This window comes from Balaenoptera borealis (genome assembly GCF_965194805.1).
Source record: "Balaenoptera borealis genome assembly, chromosome: 18".
Classification (NCBI taxonomy): Eukaryota; Metazoa; Chordata; class Mammalia; order Artiodactyla; family Balaenopteridae; genus Balaenoptera; species Balaenoptera borealis.
The window spans coordinates 15,705,713-15,727,365 of record NC_138877.1 but is presented as its reverse complement, the minus strand read 5'-3'; the positions used below and the strand labels follow the sequence as shown (position 1 = coordinate 15,727,365).

The window sequence follows — 21,653 nt, the reverse complement described above, 5'->3', positions numbered from 1 at the left end:
AGGGCAGCTCATGTACTGGGCCCACTCTCCACGAAGGCTTGCGGAGGCAGGAGGAGGAGGTGGGTGTGAACTTCCTGGGATAAAGTGAGTGGTGATGGGTGAAGACAACTGAATCTTCCCTGGTGGCTACAAGGAACACAGGGAGAAGGGGCTGAGCCTGAGGAGTAGGCGTGTCCCTGAGGAAGCGCCCCGCACGTAGCACTACATCCTGCTGGGGAAAATCTGGGCTGCCTAGAGCCCACACCCATGTCTCTATGTACATGCTACCCAGGACTTTCTTCCACTTCCTGCTTCCTCCTTTGCTTCATCATGTAGCCTTTCTGTGCTTGTCAAAGGATAGGTTGGGGAAAAATTAAAGTATGGTGAAACTCCAACTAACACACTAGTCCAATGACTCGCTGCTCAGTTAAAAAGATTTACTGAGTCAGGAAGGTCAAATAGTGGCCATTTTTTTTAAAGTTGTATATAGATATTCTTCGTCAATGTTTTCTCTAACTCTCTTTACATCAAAAAAACAAAGGCTGGTTTTATTCCTTTCCACACAAAGCATCTGTAACAAAGCAAAAGGAGGATTTCAAATGACAGTTTCAGCGTGGGGAGTGGCGGGTCTTTCCAGAACATTTAGCTTTTATGGACAAAACCCACTGAAGGTAAAACACATATAGGCTTAGATATATAAAAATTGCCAGCATCAAGAAAAAGGCACAGGCTCATATTATCTGTGCTTATTTGCGGTATTACATAATTTATTGTACTTTTCATAAATATGCCGGCCTTGTGAATTGTCTTCATTTCACTACAGAAACTATATTGAGTCATTTGCTATCTTGGTGTAGGATTTTCTTTTCTCTTTTCATATTTATAAATTTGTCCTTCTGGAAAATATCAAGGTCAATTTCTGCCATTTGTTGCAAAATGTAGAAGATTTAACTGAAGGTGATGTTGATTATGCATGCATTCAAAGATAGATCTGGGTCTTAAATATTTATTTTAAAACTGAAAACACTTAGATGGGAACACACACAAAGGAACAAAGTAAACAAAACAAAAAAAATGGAAAATGAAATCTGAAATATGTTTTCTTAACCCTCAGTGTCATGCTGTCTCAGGCGAAAGGATCTAATCTCTGCAAACACTGGTTTTTGGTTAATAATAACAGTCTAAGATGAAAATTATGAAGGTAGCATAATAGCTAACAAGTTAAGTTTTCAAACAAACAGAGGTTTTTATTTAGTTGCTGTTTTGTTCTTCTGGGGATCTACTTTTAAAAAAAATTTTAAAGACCAGAAATAGCAAATCCAACTCCAAAGCTATTCTGAAATGAAACAAAAAGTCAGGGAAAGTTAAGACTATGGACAATTTACAAAGCCGCTTTTTATACAGTTGGGTTATAGCTCTGGAGTTCCAACGATTTCCTGGGCACGGCAGGGAGCAAAGGATTGAACCCAGTAGGTAAACATGGGAAGAAAACATCAGTGAACGGTATTCACCAATCGTCTTGTTCATTTTACAAAAACATGTAGCGGGACACAGTCTTCAAGTCAGAAAGCAGATTCACTAAAACCTACAAGATAGAGACGATGGACAGAGGTTGAGGCATAAGGACAAAGGGGTGATGGAACAACTAAGAAAGAACTGCCGTGGAGGCTAGAAGTAAATGGAGAAGTTCTGAGGAAAACCGAACCACAGTTTAGCTAAGGGCAAAAATAAAGACATTCTGGAACATGCAAGGATCCAGAAGATTAAATACCTATGCATCCTTTCATAGAGGATATTATCCACCTAAACAAGGGAATAAATCAAGAAATAGATTAAGGAAGCAGTGGCCCCAACAACAGAGCTGGGCAGGGAAATCCCTGGATGACCACTGAGTCCCTGGATATCATCAAGGCATCCACATTAGAGAAAAGAAAAGAGGCCCCCGGGAGCAAGTTATCCAGGAAAAAAAGGAAATTTGATGGGTCATCTGATCTAATAAAGCTCTTTCTTTTTAAGATTTGACTCTTTTCTGGCATTATTAATTTTTGTGGTAAAATATACATAACAAATTGTACCATTTTAGCCATTTTTAAGTGTATGGTTCTGTTGCAATAAGTACATTCACATTATTGTGCAACCATCAATTACCATCCATCTCCAAAACTTCTTCATCTTCTCCAACTGAAACTTTCTACCCATTAATCACTAACTCACCGTTCACCCTTCCCTCAGACCAGAGTAACCACCATTCTACTTTCTGTCCCTAAGAGTTTGACTACTCTAGGTACCACACAAAAGTAGAATCATATACAAATTTGTCCTTTTGTGTCTGGCTTATTTCACGTAGCAAAATGTCTTCAAGATTCATCCATGTTGTAGCATGTGTCTGAATTTCCTTCCTTTTTAAGGCTGAATAATATTCCATTGTATGCATATACCACATTTTGTTCATCCATTCATCCACTGAAAGACACTTGTGTTGTTTCCACTTTTTGGTTATTGTGAATAGTGCTGCTATGAACATAAGTGTACAAATATCTGTTCGAGTCCCTGATTTCATTTCTTTTGCATGTATACCAGAAATGGAATTACTGGACCATATGGTAATTCTATGTTTAATTTTTTGAGGAATCACCATACTGTTTTCCATGACAGATCCACTCTTAACAGCCCCACCAGCAATGCACAAGGGTCCCAACTACTCCAAAAGCTTGTCAACACTTGTTATTTTCTGTTTTCTCAATAATAGCCAACCTAATGGGTATTAAGTGGTATCTCATTGTGGTTTTGATTTTCATTTGCCTAATGATTAGTGATGTTGACCATCTTTTCATGTGCTTATTGGTCATTTGCATATATCTTCTTTGGTGTGATGTCTATTTAAGTCCTGTGCCCATTTTTTAATTGGGTTGTTTTTTGTTTTTATTGTTGAGTTGTGAGAATTCTTTATATATTCTCTGTAAAAATCCTTTATCAGATATTTGATTTGCAAATATTTTCTCCCATTCTGTGGGTTACCTTTCATTCTGTTGGTGTACAAAAGTTTTAATTTTGAAGTCCACTTAATTATTTTTTCTTTTATTCTGTTTCCTTAGTGTGATATCCAAGAACTCACTGCCAAATCAAAAGACACGAAGATTTTCCTCCATGTTTTCTTCTAAGAGTTTTATAGTTTTAGATCTTATGTTTAGGTTTTAATCTACTTTGAGTTCATTTTTATATAAGGTAAGGGTGTAATTTCTTTCTTCTGTATGGGGGTATACAGTTTTCCTAACACCATATGTTGAAAAGACTGTCTTTTCTGTTTTTCTATTCCTTATTTTATTTATCTCTGGTTTAATCTTTATGACTTCCTTCCTTCTACTAGCTTTGGAATTAGTTTGGTTTTTTCTAGTTCCTTAAGGTATAGAGTTAGGTTATTGATTTGAGGCTTTTCTTCTTTTCATGTATTTATAACTATAGATTTCCCTCTTAGAACTGCTTTTGCTGAATCCATTAAGTTGGTGCTGTTTTTCTCATTTTCATTTGTCTCAAGATATTTTCTTTGTAATTTCTTCCTTAATCCATTGGTTGCTTAAGAGTATTTTGTTTTATTTCCACATGTTTGTCAATTTTCTAGTTTTCCTTCTGCTGTTAATTTCTAGTTTCATTCTACTGTGATCAGAAAAGACACTTTGTATGATTTCAATCTTGTAAAATTTATTAAGACTTGTTTTTCGGCCTAAAATATTATCTATCCTGGTTAATGATCTATGTGCAATTGAGAAAAATGTCTATTCTGTTGTCACTGGATAGAGTATTCTGTACATTTTTATTAGGTCCAGTTGGGCTATAGTGTTGTTCAAGTCCTGTATTTCCTCTATAGATCTTCTGTCTGGCTGTTGTATGCATTATTGCAAGTGTGATATTGAAGATTCCTACTATTACTGTAGAGTTGTCTGTTTCTCTCTTCAATTCTATCAATTTTGCTTCATATACTTTGAAACTCCGATGTTTGGTATATAAATGTTTATAACTATTAATATCTTCTGGTGAACTGACCTGTTTGTCATTATATAATGTCCTTCTTTGTATCATAAGTTTTTTATTTAGTGTGTTTTATCTAATATTTGTATAGCCACCCTGCTCTCTTTTCATTACTATCTGCATGGAATATCTTTCTCCGTGCTTTCACTTTAAACTTATGCATGTCCTTACATCTAAAGTGTAGACAGCATAGAGTTGAATCTCATTTTTTTTATTCCAATCTATGTATTTTGATTGGGAAATTTAATTTCTTTACATTTAAGGTGATTATTGATAATGAAGGACTTACTTTTGCCATTTTGGTTTTTGTTGTTGTTGTATTTTCTTTTTTTAAATTTATTTTATTTTATTTTTAATACAGCAGGTTCTTATTAGTTATCTAATTTACACATATTAGTGTATATATGTCAATCCCAATCTCCCAATTCATCCCACCATTTTGTTATTTGTTTTCTGCATGTATTGTAGCATTTTCCCCACATTTCCTCCATTTCTGCATTTCTCTGTGTTTAGTTAATTTTTTGTAGTGACACACTTTAATTTCCTTCTCATTTCCTTTTGTGTGTATTCTACAGATATTTTCTTTGTGGTTACCATCAGGATTACATATAACATCCTAAATTTATAATAATCAATTTTAAATTGATACCAACTTAACTTCAATCACATACAAAAACTATTCATTTATAGCTCTACTCTCACTTTATGTTATTGATGTCACAATTATATCTTTATAATAATATTATTGACTCATTAACATAGATTTATAATTATTTATTATGCATTTGTCTTTTAAATTCTGTAAAAAAATTAAAAGTGGAGTTATAAGCCAAAATTACAATAATACTGTATTTTTAATATTTATTCATGTATTTACTTTTACTGGAAAACTTTATATTTTTGTATGGCTTCAAGTTTCTGTCTAGTGGTCTTTTATTTCAGCTTAAAGGACTCCCTTTAGCATCTCCCGTTGGGCAGGTCTAGTGGTAATGAACTCCCTTAGTTTTTGTTTGTCTGGGAATCCCTTAATTTTCCCTCATTTTTTAAAGACAGTTTGCCATATATAGAATTCTTGGTTGACAGGTTTTTTTCTTTCACCACTTTAACTATATTATCTCACTGCCTCTGGCCTTCAGGGTTTCTGCTGAGAAATCTGCTAGAAATCTTACTGAGGCTCCCTTGTGCATGATGTCACTTTTCTCTTGCTACTTCTAAGACTCTATGTCTTTGGTTTTTGACAGTTATAATGTGTCTGCATGTGGATCTCTTTGGATTTATCCTACTTAGATTTCAATGAGCTTCTTGAATTAGTATAACCATGTCTTTCCTCTAATTTTGGAAGTTATCATCCATTAATTCTTCAAATAATCTCTCTGTTCTCTTCTCTCCTTCTTCTTCTTCTGGAGTTCTCATAATGCATATATTGCTTTTTTATGGTATCCCATAAGTCCCTTAGGGTCTGTTCGATTTCTTCATTCTTTTTTCTTTTTGCTCCTCAGACTCAGTAATTTCAAATGACCTATCTTCATATTTGCTGACTCATTTTTCTGCCTGTTTGAGTTTGTCTTTGAATCTCTCTAGTACATTTTCCAATTCCGTTATTGTATCTTTCAGCTCCAGAATTTGTTTGTTTAAATAATTTCTATCTTCTTGTAGATGCTCTCGTTTCATTCAAATATTGTTTTCCTGATTTCCCTTAGTTCTTTGAGCATACTTAAGATAGTTGTTTTAAAGTAGGTCTGAAGCATATGCTTTTTCAGGGACTATTTCTGGATATCTATTTTGTCTTTTTGAATGAGTCAAATTTCCTTGTTTCTTTGCATGCCTGTGATTTTTTGTTGAAATTGGGCATTTGAAAAACCAGCTACCTTTTCCAGTCTTTGCAGACTGGCATGGAAGATCTTCACCAATTTGCAGGCCCCTGAGCCTTGAGATCAGTCTAGGATGAGAGCTTAAGGTCTGCCATGTAAGGACACAGTGAAAAGGAGGCCATGTACAAGCCAGGAAGGGAATCCTCACCAGCAGGTGACCATGCCGGTACCTTGACCTTGGACTTCCAGAAACCATGAGAAAATAAATTTCTGTTGTTTAAGCCACCAAGTCTATGGTATTTTGTTATGGTAGCTTGAGCCAACTAAGATAGTGTTTATTGAGCACTTTCTATGTGCCCAGTACTGGGTTAAACCGTGAGAGTGAAAGAAAAATAAAACACAGTCCTTGATCCTAGAAATCATGGAGTCCAGCTTGGGAAACAGACATATAAACCAATCATTTCAACATAAAATGATCAATACTTCTGTAGACACAAAACATAGAGCACCATGGGAGTAGTGAGGAGGAAGGCTTTAAATCTGCTTATCATTGAATGGCTCTATTTCATGTTTGGAGAGGTTCTTTTTTTTTTTAAAGAATTGTGTCTTATTCTTTTTTTTTTAATTTATTTATTTTATTTATTTATTTTTGGCTGCACTGGGTTTTCGTTGCTACACATGAGCTTTCTCTAGTTGCGGTGAGTGGGGGCTATTCTTCGTTGTGGTGCATGGGCTTCTCATTGCAGTGGCTTCTCTTGTTGCAGAGCACGGGCTCTAGGCGCATGGGCTTCAGTAGTTGTGGCACATGGGCTCTAGAGCGCAGACTCAGTAGTTGTGGTGCATGGGCTTAGTTGCTCCGCAGCATGTGGGATCTTCCTGGACCAGGCCTCGAACCTGCGTCCCCTGCAGTGGCAGGCGGATTCTTAACCACTGTGCCACCAGGGAAGCCCTGGAGATGTTCTTAAGCCCTTTACATTTATAAAATCCCAAGGTCCTATGTAATAGTGAGTTTCCATGTTGTGAGTTTGGGGCTGTTCTCTTCCTGTCCTTTAATGGGAAGTGCATCGGTGCATGAGTCAGCTGATCTGCATTTTCTTGTCACTGTGGCATTTGATTTAACTCTGGGACACAGTCAAACCTCTCCAACTTTTTGTTTCTCAGTTTCTCCATCTATAAATTGAGATGCTGATACTAGTCATGAACTTCTACATAAGAGTAAATTCAATAAAGGCATAATGCCAGAAGTGAAAGGGAAAAACAAATATGTGTTCTATTACAGATGATAAAAATGATGTGGGACTATTACTAACAAGTATAATCAATAAGGCTAATTCTCTAAGTCAGCGCTTCTTGGATTATAATGGTCACAAAAATTATATGGGGATCTTGTCAAAATGAAGGTTTTGATTCAGAAAGTCTGGGTGACCCCAAGATTCTGCATTTCTAACAAGCTCCTGGAAATGTTATTGCTCCTGCTACATGGATTACACTTTGAGTAGCAAGAACTTTAATGATTTTAGGCCCTACTGTGAGTGCAGATGTAAGTTTCACAATTTCTAAACATGTATTTACTAACCAAAACCACTAAAGCATCACTTAAGGTAGCAGTTCTCAAACTTTTTGGTCTCAGAACCTCTTTTACCATCTTAAAAATTATTGTGAAACCAAAAAATCATACCTATCTGTATTCACAATATTTGAAATTAAATCTGAGAACATTTTAAAACACAAGAATACATCAGCATATATCCTATTATCTGTCAGAATGATAATGTCATTCTACAATCTCGAAGTCTCAGGAAAACTCCACTATCCACTCATGAGAGAATGGGGATAGAAAATCAAATAATGTCTTTTTACTTGACAAGAACTGTTCATTTAAGACTCTGATTTTTTTTTTTTTTTGGTGTACACAGCTGTACTACAAACCCTACTAAATAAATCAGATAACAATTTAGTCTCTAATTCATTTAAAGATATACTTATTGGGGACCTAATATACATAAATCAGCATGTTAGGTGTCAAGGCTGTGTTTCTCAACCCTGGGAACTTTTAAAAAAATACCAGTTGGAGCCGCATTCAAACAGATTAAATGAGTATCTTTGGAAATTAATACTGTTTAAAAAGTTCAACAGGTAAAAAAAAAAAAAAAAAAAAAAAGTTCAACAGGTAATTCTAATGTGCAGCCAGGATTGAAAACCATTGGGTTCAGAAGGCAGGGTATAAATAACAGAAGCCCAAAGTAGAGGAAGTGTGCACACAGGGTGGGCATTGCTTAGTGGGGTCATATGGGCCAGGTTAGACTATTGGTACTTATGCTAACTAGCTTACAATGTGCTTATCCTCCCTCATCATCCATTTCCTTAAATCGGAGATTTAATTTCCATAAATTGGCTTGGTAATGTTTCCATCTTAATAGAGTTGTTCTGAGGATCAAACGAGGTAAGGCACGGAAAGCACAGCTCCTGGCGCATGGTAAATGCTCATTAAATGTAAGCATTAGTAACTGCCCTGCAGAATCTTACCAGATAAGATGTGAATTAAGCCAGTCTTGCAGGGTGGAAACATTTCGTAAGAACACTGGAGGAAGACAGAATCAATCTGAATGCAATCAGAACTCTCATTCTCGCCCCAACAGAAATGGGCTTAACACAGTTCAGGGGTGTGATTCAATAGGCTGTTTTTGTTTTTGTGTTTGTTTCTTTAATCCTTGATGGAGGAAAGGACCCAAACTAGTACATGTGGCTGGATGGAAAGGGTTTTTGGCTACTGTTGATGGGTTCTGAAAGAGTTTATTAATCTCTAACACTAGAGCTTTCATGTCCTGAGAAAAGGGATCCCCTGAAACCATGACAAGCCAGTCTGGCTATACTGCATAAACAGTCCAGTTTACTGTTAGTATATAAACAGTGCTTTGGCATTAACACAGAAAATCTGAATCAGAGTGTCCTATTCATAAATAAAATATTTGGATAAGAAGTGAAGCCACCACAGAGTTAATTTTTCTGTAAAGTCAAGAAGAAACAAGAGGAATAAATAGAAGAGCTGGTGTCAGCATCAGGTAATACTTTGGATATATGGCAATTACCTGGTTAACGTAGTCAGTGCAAAAAAATTCAAGAACGCCTCCAAATTGGCTATCCACACAGACTGAAGTATTCAAACAATGAACAAATCTCTACTTTGTGTTGAGTAGATGGGTAATGTTCAAAATATGTAACAAAATAGTACGGTACAGAAACTAAAAATCAGAGCAGATACTTGCCCAATCCGATTCAATGTCATCTGTAAATATGTGGTTCATCTGTACCTATGTGTACCCACTGACTATCAGCTCTGGGGTAATTACCCTCTCTTGTCTCTTTTTTCTTACCACTCCTCCATGAAAATTGACTCTTCAAGATGTTTTACCTAAAATTTTGATGATCCCAGCTGCCTCTCCTCACCCATCAGTTTAACCACTTCACATCAACAAAAATTTCTCCATTTTTTTGTTGCAGAGATATCTGAGAGAGGAAGAAAGGATTTTTTAAATTATTAATGTTAATGCTCTGGGCCCTTTCAAAATAGGCCATTTAGAATAACACTGGAATTATAGAAAAAGTGCAGAGGAAAACAACAAGGAGGAGAAATAGAAATGCACACTCCATTGATGGCAAACAAGGAGGTGTAGTAATCCTGAAATACAGTACGTAAGATAAGCTGACGAAAGCAATAAAGATCAAGTACCAAGTTGGAAGGTTCACAGCTGCAGTTCTCAGAGAATCAACAGAGTACAATTCCAGGACGTTTGTCCCTTAGAGGTACAAAACCAGCCATCTCTTGTTTGAAACAAGAAGCATAGATACTCTTGGTAGCTTCAGGAAGCATGGAAGGTAAGATTAAATGAGGAATCGCAGAGACAAGCCACCTTCCAGGAAACAGTCTATGAGACAAGGAGGCAGAGTACTGAGTTTCTGAGTAGTTAGACAGACACAAGGTTTCAACCTTTATTCGCTCACATACACACACAACCCTGAGTATTAGGAAGACTTTCCGCTAGCCTGAAACACGGAACTCACGCATCTTTCACATAAAACGATTACAAATAGCTGGCCCAGAAAGAATTCATCTCCTTCAAAGATACCACAAAGGGGGGCAGATGGATTAAACAGGAATTTAAAATATACAGAAGGCACTTACACCAGAAAAAAAAAGTTGCATTTGACAAATGAAAATGTAAACCAAAGATATCACTGAAACAATTTTAACTCATGAAGAAGCAACCACATCTCTAAATCAAAGGCATAAAGCAGAAATGTAAGAGCTCAGAGAAGTCATGGTTGGACAATAGAAGGAGGTGACACCTGAGCTGATATAACTCAGAAAAAAGGGAAATCAGGAAAAAGGGAAATTAAAAACTAAAATTCTCCCATAAACAAAGCCTAAATTGAAGCAAACAAATAAGAAATACAGCAAGGATTATAGAGAGGAGAATTGAGAAAAGCAAGTTTATATCCATATATATATAAAATTGAGGAGGGTCAAAAAGGTATAACTGATGTCCTTAAAGAAGGGAAAACCTAACGGAAGTGGAGAATATTTATTGAATGTTAAATTTTTTTAACGCAGGAATTAAGTAAAGATTTGATTCTACAATTAAGGTGATATAGAATGCCCCAGGAAAAACTGACATAGCAGAACTGATTTTGAGACAGTAAAGTTACTGATTTTAAAGAAAAAATATCAAATCACCTACAGTGGAGGAGAAAGACTCACACCGTTCTCAAACTATTTTCTTGTTACGTTCACAGCTAAAGGTCAGCAAGGCCTACAAAGTCTTCAATGAATGAAAATGACCTAAGAATTTTATTCTTAAATAAGGTGACCAACCTGCCCCAGTTTATTCAGGGCAGTCCCAGCTTTTGCACTGTTAAGTCTTACATCCCAGGTACTCTTTCGGTCCCAGGCAAACTTTGGTCTCAAGTGTCCATGCAACACTCACTACAATGTCATGTATTAGGCCACAATGAGAAAATCCATTAATTCTAGCATGTAGAAATAATACAAATAACATTCTCTGATGACATGAAATAAATCTAGAAATTAATATAAAAACTAAAAAAGAGGAAAAAACCTCTACCACCTGCCAATCTAAAAAAGAGAAATTTAAAATGTGAATTGCAGAATATTTCAGAACATAAGGATATAAAAACACCATATAGGGAACTTCTTACTAACAGGTAAAGTAATGCTTGGTAAAAAAGATCTGTGACGTTAAATACAAATAATAAAAAAGGAGAAGATTAAAAATAATCATTTAACATTCCTCAAACACAGATCCAAACATTTTTAATAAAATATTAGCAAATAGAGCTCAGTAACATATACAAGAATGATACCTCAAAACTAAGTAGAGTTTATCTCAGGATTGTAAAATTGGTTTAAGATTTAAAAATCAATCAATATATGATCATTTTTAAAATGCAAAGAAAAGCACTGAACAAAACTCAACACCCATTCAGGATTAAACAAACAAAACAAAAACAAACAAAATACCTCTCAGCAAACTAAGACCTTAGAAGATAACTTCCTGAATCCCTCATTTTGACAAAGGACATATGCCAAAAGCCAACGGTTAACATCACACCTAATGGGAAATTTCAAAACTTTTTCTCCCCATAATACTGAGAACAAGGCAAGGATGCCCACTATCACCATTCTGATTCAGCTTTGCATTACAGGTCCGAAACTTTACGATACAACAAATAAACAAGCAGAGGCATAGTATCAGAAAGGAAGAAGAAAACCTGACTGCATTTTCAGGTAGCACTGTTTGTACAGGAAATGCTTTAAAATCTATAAAACTATTACTAAAAAATAACAAGATTAAAAATTATTTTACCAGAAAATGAGATGAAATAAAATTCCATTTATCTTAACACCAAAAACAAAACCCCATAAAATACTTAGGAATAAATTTAACAAAAGGCATGCAAGGTCTCAATAATATAAACTACAAAAAATCGCTAACAGAAAGCAAAAATGCACAAAAGACTTGAGCATACACTTTACCAAAAAAGATACATAACTAATCATTAAGCACATGAAAAAGTCCTTAACATCATTAGTCACCAGGGGGTGCAAATTAAAACAATGAGATAACATTACTCTTCACCAGAACGACCAAAATTAGAAATTAAAAATTAAAAATACCACAGCAAATGTTGGTAAGGATGTAGAACTGGAATTCTCATATATTGTTGATGGGAATATGGTAAAACCACTTTGGAAAAAGTTCTGGCAGTGTCTTGTAAAACCCCAACTCCTAAGCTTTGACCTAAGAAAAATGAAAAATATATTCACGGACAATACTGTTCACCGTAACTTTATTCATAATAGCCGCACTCAGGGAAAAGCTCAGTGTCTGTTAATAATAGGATACCAGGGAATACTACTAAGCAATAACAAGAAACAACTACTGATATGGGCACCAACATGGATAAATCTCAAAAACAGGTTGAGTAAAAGAAATGCAACAGAGTACATACTGTATGAGTACATTATATGAGTTTCCAAAACAGGCAAAACTAATCTACCTTGAGAAAAGATCAAAATAATGATAGTCTCTGGAAGGGATGTGAGGCAGTGATTGAGTTGGAGGGGCAGGAGGAAAATTTGGGGGTTATGTTCATATTCTATATCTTGATAGGGTCTTAGTTATACATATGTATATATCTGTCAAAACCCAGCAAATGTATATTTAAGATTTGTGCTTTTCATTGTATGTAACTCTTACACCAAAAGGAAAAATTGTAGCAAATGTTTAACCATTTTATGATATGTATGTGAAACAGGGGAAGTGAACTGATTTCTGTAATTTACTTTGAAATGAGTCAACAAAGTAAGTAAGATGGATTGCTGGATGGATAGACAGATATGTCATAAAATGAGCATAGAAAAATGTTCTTGGTAGACTCTATGAGGTGAGTAAATCTATGCATTCCCTGTAAAATTATTTCAACTGTGTTCTATGTTTAAAGTTCACCACAGTAAAATTTTGGAAAAAAATTTATCTCAAGAAGCTAGAAAGTAAATGACAAAAGTAGAGCAATAGGAAAGATTTGATAAGTATGAAAATTGAAATTAATCAATTCAAAACAAAAAATAATACAGTTAATAAATTCAAGGGCTACATATTTTTAAAATAATAAAATGAATAAACAATTACCTAATTTAATAAAATAAGTATTAAGTAGAAATAATAGAAAATGATCACAGATACAAAGACTTCAACAGAATCATAGGAAAGTACTTCAACTCTCTACAAATAAATTTGGGAACCAAAATGTAATGCATGATTGTTCATTAAAATAAAACTTTCCAAAACTGACACCAGAAGAGATTTTAAAAAACCTAATTAATTTAAAAAATATGTTTCCATTATTTTAGTCAACATTTTTATGTGCTCTGTAGTGAGAAGTTATTTTCAGATATGTAACACACCATTTTTCTTTTTTAAGTTTTTTGGCCACTCTACACAGCACACAGGATCTTAGTTCCTGGACCAGGGATCGAACCCGTGTCCCCTACAGTGGAAGCGTGGAGTCTTAACCACTGGACTGCCAGGGAAGTCCCACACCATATTTTCATAAATAGAAGTCTGTAAAAATTTCCTGCAAAGCTAAATTACAAAAATTCCACAAAGATGACATACGAAAAAAGGAAACCTACAGACTGTGCTCACTTATGAATACTGATGCAAAACCCTAAATGAAAGATCAGCAAACAGAATCCTCCAGTAATGCCCAGATCATTAAATATTAGGAAATCTATTACTATATTAATATAGATCATCATATTAATTGGTTAAAAGAGAAATCTCATATTATCATCCCCATAGATGCTTAAAGACCTTTAATATAATATCCATTTTAGATAAAAAATGTTAAATACTAAAAATAGCTACTTCTTAACATGAATTACACACACATACACATATCTATATCTAATGTCTATTTAGATATAGATATAGTATATATCTAGATGCAGAGATAGAGAAAAAGGGAGAGGGAGGATGTGTGTATGAATGTATTTATGTACGTATGTATGTATGTATACCAGCCTCTTGCTAAAGCATTACCTTTAAGCTCTGCAACAAGAAAACATGTCCTTTGTCTGCAATATCGTTTATTTTGTTCCATAGCTACCAGTCACTGCAATTAGACCATAGGAAAAAACAGAGGTATAAAATTTAAGGAGGCAGAATTATTTTTGCAGGTGATGTGATTGTTTTTTGGGAAAGCAACTGTTTTCTCTGGAAAACCTAAGAGAATCAGCTAAAAAGATATACCATAAAAAGTAAGAGAATTCTTCTGGGGGAGAGACTTTGATGACTAAGGTTCTGGGTGAGGGGGAGACTACATTTTCACTGTATATCCTTGCATACCTTTGGAATTTTTTGCAGTATACATGTTATTACCTACTAATAAATAATAAAATTTAAAACCAACAACTACAAGTGAGGATATTTTAATCATCCCCTGCATAATACTATTTCTGCCAACTGAAGTAAGTAACTTTTGTGACAACACAAAAGGAATTGTGATGTTTAAGAGAAAAGGAAAGAGTGACAGGGAAAAAAGGTTGTTCAATAAATGGATCTCTAGGGCTTAATTTTCTTCAGTTCATTCTATCTTTTAATAATCTATGAAAATTAAAGTCATTTAGAGAACAACATACATTTAAGACAAGAATATCAATAATAATAATAATGTTTAATTAGTGCTAACAGTTTGTCAGACACTATGTTCAGTGCTTTTCGTATGTTTATTTGTTTAATGCTCACAGCAATCCTGTATGCTGTATCCTACGTGCTGTATGTGCATATTATTGTCTGTCTCAGTAAATCTGAGTTTCCATTTGGTTCATTCCCATCAAATAGAGTACAGTGTAGACAAAGGCTGATGACAAAACCATCTGGCCACGTTTCTACAAGCCAGGGCACCGAGCAGAGTTTTCCAAGACCTCATCACCTCCCACACCTGGAACGGTTCCAGAAGCATAAGGTCCTGCACAGGTCACAAGATGATGATGATGGTCCCTGGGGTGGCCTGACCTTGAGCAAGTGTCAACATTCAAAGACAATGTTGCTGATGGTGCGATTTCCTGCATGGAATGCTCCACATTCCTGAGCACTCACAGTGATGGCTGATGGAAAGGCTCCTCCAGGACCATGTACTGAGTGCCACGTGAGGGTGGACCTGTGAAGATGGAGAGGGCAACTGGGCGCTCTGCTTACAGCAGTTATTGTGTAGTGGTGACAGCTGTCACACAGGGGAAGCTGTAAGCACGGCACTTTGAGAAAATCCCACTCCATAATATCTTTTCTCCACACCTCTGTCCTGAGTGCCTGAAATTCCAGAAGGAAGCATTGTTGTCTGCCAACTCCACTATTTAAATAAAAATAAAATTATATACATGTGTGGCTAACGCTAAATAAAAGAGTGAATTATTTTAAAAGTGCAAAAGCATAGAAGTCTGTGTCAGATGTTTGTTCTAAATCCTACTATGCCTTTCATAACTCTGTGCCACCAGGCAAGTTTACTTAATCTGAGTTTGTCTCCTCATCTGTAAAATGAGACTGCTAGTTCTCATTCCATAGGGTTGTTGTGAGAATTAACTATAGACACACACACTCCATCTGATACAGAATCGCGTTAAATGCTAAAGCATCCAGTTAAATGTTCCACTAACATCAGTTTCCTCCTCCGCTTTCCTACCTAATTAGCCCCATCTTCTTGGCAGGCAATGCAAAAGCCCTTTGCTGAAACCAAACTTGACCCCCTTGCCAGGAGCTGGTCCTTTGTGCAGGGACCACCACGCCCTTTTGTTCACTCCACTCCCCTGACCCTTGACCCAGTCTACTCACTGCAGTTCATAGAGTGGTGAGCCAATCTCACAGTGAAAAGAGACATTTCCTACCTTTGAAAAAAAAATGGGCAGAGAACCAGCAGACTTGTGGTGCCTTCCATTTCCCATCTGTAAATTTCTCAAAATACTTTCCAGTAAGCAATCTCCAGGGGCTCATAATGTGATTAATAACATTGTGTCTCAGCCGCTTCTAGTATTTCAGATGAAATAGTGCCTTAAGAAGGTACAGTTGCTGAATTGTGAGTGGGAGGCTATGTGATCTGTCTTCTTTCTATTCACATCTATGCTAGACTCTCAGAGGGGTGAGTGGGAATCGACTGGTCATTCAACACGTAAAAGTTTGCTTGAATCTACCAATGACTTAAGCGTGCTGCTGTGGGTAAAATCCGATGTCACCTCCAGAATCTGGAGACCTCAACTCAGCGGGGCTAAAGAGAACGGACATCACAGAACGGCTCTTCCTGGGGGCGCTTTAACACATGATGCTCAGTTTCATGTTTGTCTGAAATTCTATTGCCAGAAAGTTGAGTCTCGCAAGCGCAAGCATGAGTACGGTTTTCTCTCTGCAAAGCCTGTTTCAGTATCACTGACGGCATGGGGGTGGTCGTTTTCCGGAGATGTGATTCCTAAACCTTCCAGCCCGAACCACCGCGCCTCCCGCCTCCCCTCCCCCCCCACCGTCGTCAGAGCCACAGGCCCTTTTCCGGGCTTGCACTATTCTTCACTCCGTGTCAGATGAACGGGAACAGGCAGAGCCTGCGTTCCAGCCACCCTCTTTATCTGCCTTCACACTTCTTCCTCTGCCTATTCATGCCGCTGCGGAGGTCTGGACCAGCTTCCTGTAGTCCTGGAGGGGAAAACTTCTCCCTTTAGCGCAGCCTGAGAGCCTAGTTGTTTTGGGTAACAGGTTTCCTCCTCTCTTCTCCCTTGAGTTCACAGAGCTTCCTCTGCTCCGCCTGCTAACGCTCCTCCCAGGGTGAGGGGGTCTCCGGCAAGCCCTCGGGTTTCAGCGCGCTCCTCCCTTTCCTGCTGTCAGGAGCGCAGGATTTCCTGAGCCAGGGATGTATACACAGAGGCGGCACTGCTGGGCTCTCCCGTGACCGCGCCTCGCGGGGATCTTCCCACTCTCCGTACTACACGTCGTATTTATATCCCAGGGCACTGAGGCCGGTCCTGGCTTTGATATACCATTTCCTTCATTCCCCAAAGCTGAGCAAAGCGGAAAATCCTTCATCCTCCAAGTACGCTAGCCCCCTACTCTCTTCCCGCGTTGCCTTGGTCTTTCTGCTTCAATCCCTAAGCTGGAGGAATTAGTTAAAATTATAGTCGAGTTAATAGCTAGAAAATCAAAATGTTGCATGGGATATAATCTTCCAGCTGAAATCTCTTCTAAGTACCCTAAATATTTAAAACATCAAATAATTTGAAAATAAAAGGGTTGGTAGATATACTTGAATTAGGGTAAGTTCTCTGATCCTTTTTGATTCAGATGGAGAAGTTTAGGTAGACACACCAATTTAAAATATGGATGGCATATATGAAAAAAACTCCTGAATAGTAACTAGAAAATGATCATAGAGATAAGTCCACTTTAAATCTGGAAAGATAGCATTTACCAGTGGAGACCCATAATAAAATACTGCATTTCTCACGTGGTCCTATAGCAGGAAGTCCAGTCTCATTACTTCCAGCCATCCTACCTCCTGTCCCCTCATCTCCCTACCATATACCCTGACACAGCCCAGAATTCCCAGGTGTTACTACTAGCAGTTCCTAGCTTTCCAGCCTCACGACTACAGCAGGGACCCAGATGCATCCCTCAAGGTCACCTTCAGGGCCATTGCAAGATAACCACGCCGCCACTGGACAGTCCAAAGAGGTCTTCTGTTGGCCATGCATTGGCCATGAGGCTGAAACGTATTTTAGTTGGTCCTGACCAAAGCTGTGGGCCTGAAATGGGGCCTCTGCTCCAATTCCTGCCCAATCCACGGCAGGTCATCAAGCTCGACTCCAAAGCACCACCCCTCCTTCAACAGCCAGCTCAGCATAGGAGCCAGCTCAGAAATGACTCTCTTTCTACCCTCGTGCGGAATTTATTTGGAGGGACTCACTGTTCTCTCCTGGCCCTGGGCCTTGGTTAAGACATCGTCTTTATCCACATAGGTTTCCTTAACTTTGAATCTAAGAAAAAAGGAGTTGGAAATCTTATAGGCATATGGACAACTGCTATATGAATCATTCACTTTCTCACAGTAAACTTAAAACTCTGGTTATTTACAGTTTCAACTAATTCCAACTTTGTGGAGAGTCTGCTGTGTTCTAGACTGTGAACTCCTTGAAGGCAGTCTTCTTGACTTCTGGATCCAATGCTTACAGCCCCTAGAGCAGAATGCATGTTCAGCCAATACTGGATGCTTAGATCTGGTGCCCAGGGGCTACCTGCTCCTTCCAGGTGGCTGTGGTCTCCTCCAACTCTCTGCTGGAGTCTCCCAACTGATCCAAGCTTCTACTTCTCCTGGATCTGACCACTCACTTCTCACAGCTATTATCAGCAGCACCATTGCCCTTGAGGGATGCTTGCCTGAAAGGTCCTGCATCTGAGCCCTTTTTTGCTGGTGAGGTCAGATGGCCTGTACTCTGACCTAGGCAGACTGGTGCTTACAGGTATCTCCTAAGAGTTCCATGAATATAAGCTCCCAGCTCACCACGAAGGTAATGGTAACTTTTCCAGGCACAGCCTTCTCATTACCCTTCCTTGACGCTAGATGTCCTGCCTGGAATGGACCGGATTGCGCCAGCCCTAAGTCAAGCCACATGGCAACCACCTTGCTTCTCTGTCGACCACACTTTCAATCCCCAGGCTCCATGCTGTTTGGGAACACCTCCAGCCCAGCTTCTGCTTTTTCTAGGCCAGTATGAAAAATAATCTCACCTGGCTTGGGGTTACTTTTATTTCCAAAGATCTTCAACAATATAAGCATGAAAAATTCCTCTCTCTAAACTCAGAAGTTGCACTTGTATATGAAAATTGTATTACTATTGTGTATGGCTACTCCTAACTTGAGGGGGATCCAGGTCAACGGATAAACCATGTCCAGATGTCCTGGGATTAAACTGAGATAGATTCTAGGTAATTTGCTGTTGTGGAATCAGAATCCAAACTGGAGACTGTATTGCATAATATGGAATATCTGGTTAGTTTGGATTGGTCTGTAGTCTAAGAAGCCCTCTGGGAAGTATTGTCCTTTTCAATCTCACAAGCACATGAGTAACACTGCCAACCGTAGCATCATTTTGAAACAGAAAAGACACAGTTCCTGACTTTAAGAATTTAACATGAAACACAGAAGAGAGTAAAACAATTTTAAAATAAGATATTGTGTTCACTTATAACATTAGGAATGAAAAAAAGAAAACTAAAGAAAAAAACCCAAACGAATATTAAATAAATATTAGTCATGCAGTAATTGAAAAAGCCAGGCTTTTATGTTGCCGACCATCAGTAAATTTCTAAATAATCCCACCCCACTAGATCCATGGCCACCATGCTCTTGTTAGTGAGAATATTTATTTCTGTTTGAGAAGTAAAAGTTTCCTAACAAAGAGCACAGGATAGAATAATATAGCTTTGTCTCCACCTGCAGGAATGAAGAGACTGAATTCTTTTGTTGTTGTCGTTATCTGAAAATACGTAAGGCCTTTAGGATCACCATTAAAAATATGAGGTAGGGGGCTTCCCTGGTGGCGCAGTGGTTGAGAGTCTGCCTGCCAATGCAGGGGACACGGGTTCGAGCCCTGGTCTGGGAGGATCCCACATGCCGCGGAGCAACTAAGCCCGTGAGCCACAACTACTGAGCCTGCGCGTCTGGAGGCCGTGCTCCGCAACGGGAGAGGCTGCAACAGTGAGAGGACCGCTCACCGCGATGAAGAGTGGCCCCCGCTCGCCGCAACTGGAGAAAGCCCTCGCACAGAAACGAAGACCCAACGCAGCCAAATATAAATTAAAAAAAAAAAAAAATTCTATGAGAACAAAGTTTAAAAAAAAAAATGAGGTAGAATCAGTACTGAAGCTTTACTACACATTCTTCTATAATAAAGTAATAATTGGATCAAAGCAGGGTCAGTTAAAAGAAGTACATAGGGCTTCCCTGGTGGCGCAGTGGTTGAGAGTCTGCCTGCCAATGTGGGGGACACGGGTTCGAGCCCTGGTCTGGGAAGATCCCACATGCCGCGGAGCAACTGGGCCCGTGAGCCACAATTGCTGAGCCTGCGCGTCTGGAGCCTGTGCTCCGCAACAAGAGAGGCCGCGACAGTGAGAGGCCCGCGCACCGCGATGAAGAGTGGCCCCCGCTTGCCGCAACTAGAGAAAGCCCTCGCACAGAAACGAAGACCCAACACAGCCATAAAGAAAGAAAGAAAGAAAGAAAGAAAAGAAAGAAAGAAAGAAAGAAAGAAGTACATAATTAACGTGAACGACTGTGCTTACTTCTATAACTTTTTTTTTTTAAACAAATTTTATTTATTTATTTGGCCATGCCGCTCAGTTTTCAGGATCTCAGTTCCCCGACCAGGGATTGAACTCGGGCCGTGACAGTGAAAGCACCGAATTCTAACCACTAGAGCACCAGGGAACTCCCTCTATAACTTCTTAATGAACTTATACATAGAGAAAAAGTCACCGTGACCAGTGTACAGCTTGATGAACTATTTCAAAGTGAACACACTGGTAACCATCATCCAGAACAAGAAACAGGTCATCACCAGCACCCCAGAAGCTCCCCTACAAACTGCACTTATTTTTTTTTTTAATAATTCTTTTTTTTTAATTGAAGTATAGTTAATTTACAATGCTGTGCCAATCTCTGCTGGACAGCAAAGTGACTCAGTTATACACGTAGAGACATTCTCTTTTTATATTATTTTCCATTATGGTTTATCACAGGATATTGAATATAGTTCCTTGTGCTATAGATAATGTAATAATTCTTGAATTCATCTTATTTTTTTAATCTTTTTCTTTAACTCATATTTTATTTATTTATTTATTTTTAACATCTTTATTGGAGTATAATTGCTTTACAATGGTGTGTTAGTTTCTGCTGTATAACAAAGTGAATCAGCTATACGTATACATATATCCGCATATCCCCTCCCTCTTGCTTCTCCCTCCCATCCTCCCTATCCCACCCCTCTAGGTGGACACAAAGCACCGAGCTGATCTCCCTGACTGCACTTACTTTTAAAGCCAGATTTGGAAACCTTAGCCTTTAACCTAGTCATCCTAAGAAAGAGAGGAAGCCACAAGCCACAGACGGACTCTTGCTCCCTAAGCAGCCTGGTCCAGGAGCTGCCCCTGAGGGGCCCATCGCCAGCCCTGCTGTGACCGTGAGAAGGCAGCAGCTCCTGTCTTTCACCGGGGCTCCAAACCCGATCAGCTCATGGTCATGTCCAAGGATAGGTCTGCCCTCATCTTCATTAAGCTAAGGCCCTGTGAAAATGAAGCAGATCGAGGTCTGTCCTCAGAGAACCCCTTCCATGTATACTTCTTGCAGAATATTGGTGTGTAGTACTTGGGGAAGACTCCTCTCTGATTTGGACAAGAGTGGAGGTGCCCACTGGTCACTACAATCACCATGGGCAGCATTCTACACCCATGCCAAGCAAGAAATGAAACTCTTTCATTTATGACCCAAACTACAACTTCTAACTAAAGTAAATCTCCATCTGATTTAAATTACCCTAAGCTGCCCATTGTCCAGTGTCTCGAAAATATTACTTCCTATAGTTTTTTTGGATTTGGAGTTGTTTCCGACACGAGGGTACATCCAGTCCCTGTTACTCCGTCTTGGCTGGAAGCAGAAATCTGAAAAGTTACTCTCTGACTGTCCTCCAGCCTCTTGAGAAGAATAGGTTTTTAGAAATAC

At 38.3% G+C, this 21,653-nt stretch overlaps 1 long non-coding RNA gene across 1 annotated transcript; it reads left to right on the top strand.

Moving 5' to 3' along the window:
* The first annotated feature begins 541 nt into the window (after positions 1 to 541).
* On the top strand, positions 542 to 20,148 carry LOC309615756. Its single transcript, XR_014237053.1, has 2 exons — positions 542 to 7,952; positions 7,987 to 20,148. It is a non-coding gene; the product is annotated as an uncharacterized lncRNA (long non-coding RNA).
* Positions 20,149 to 21,653: the final 1,505 nt, after the last annotated feature.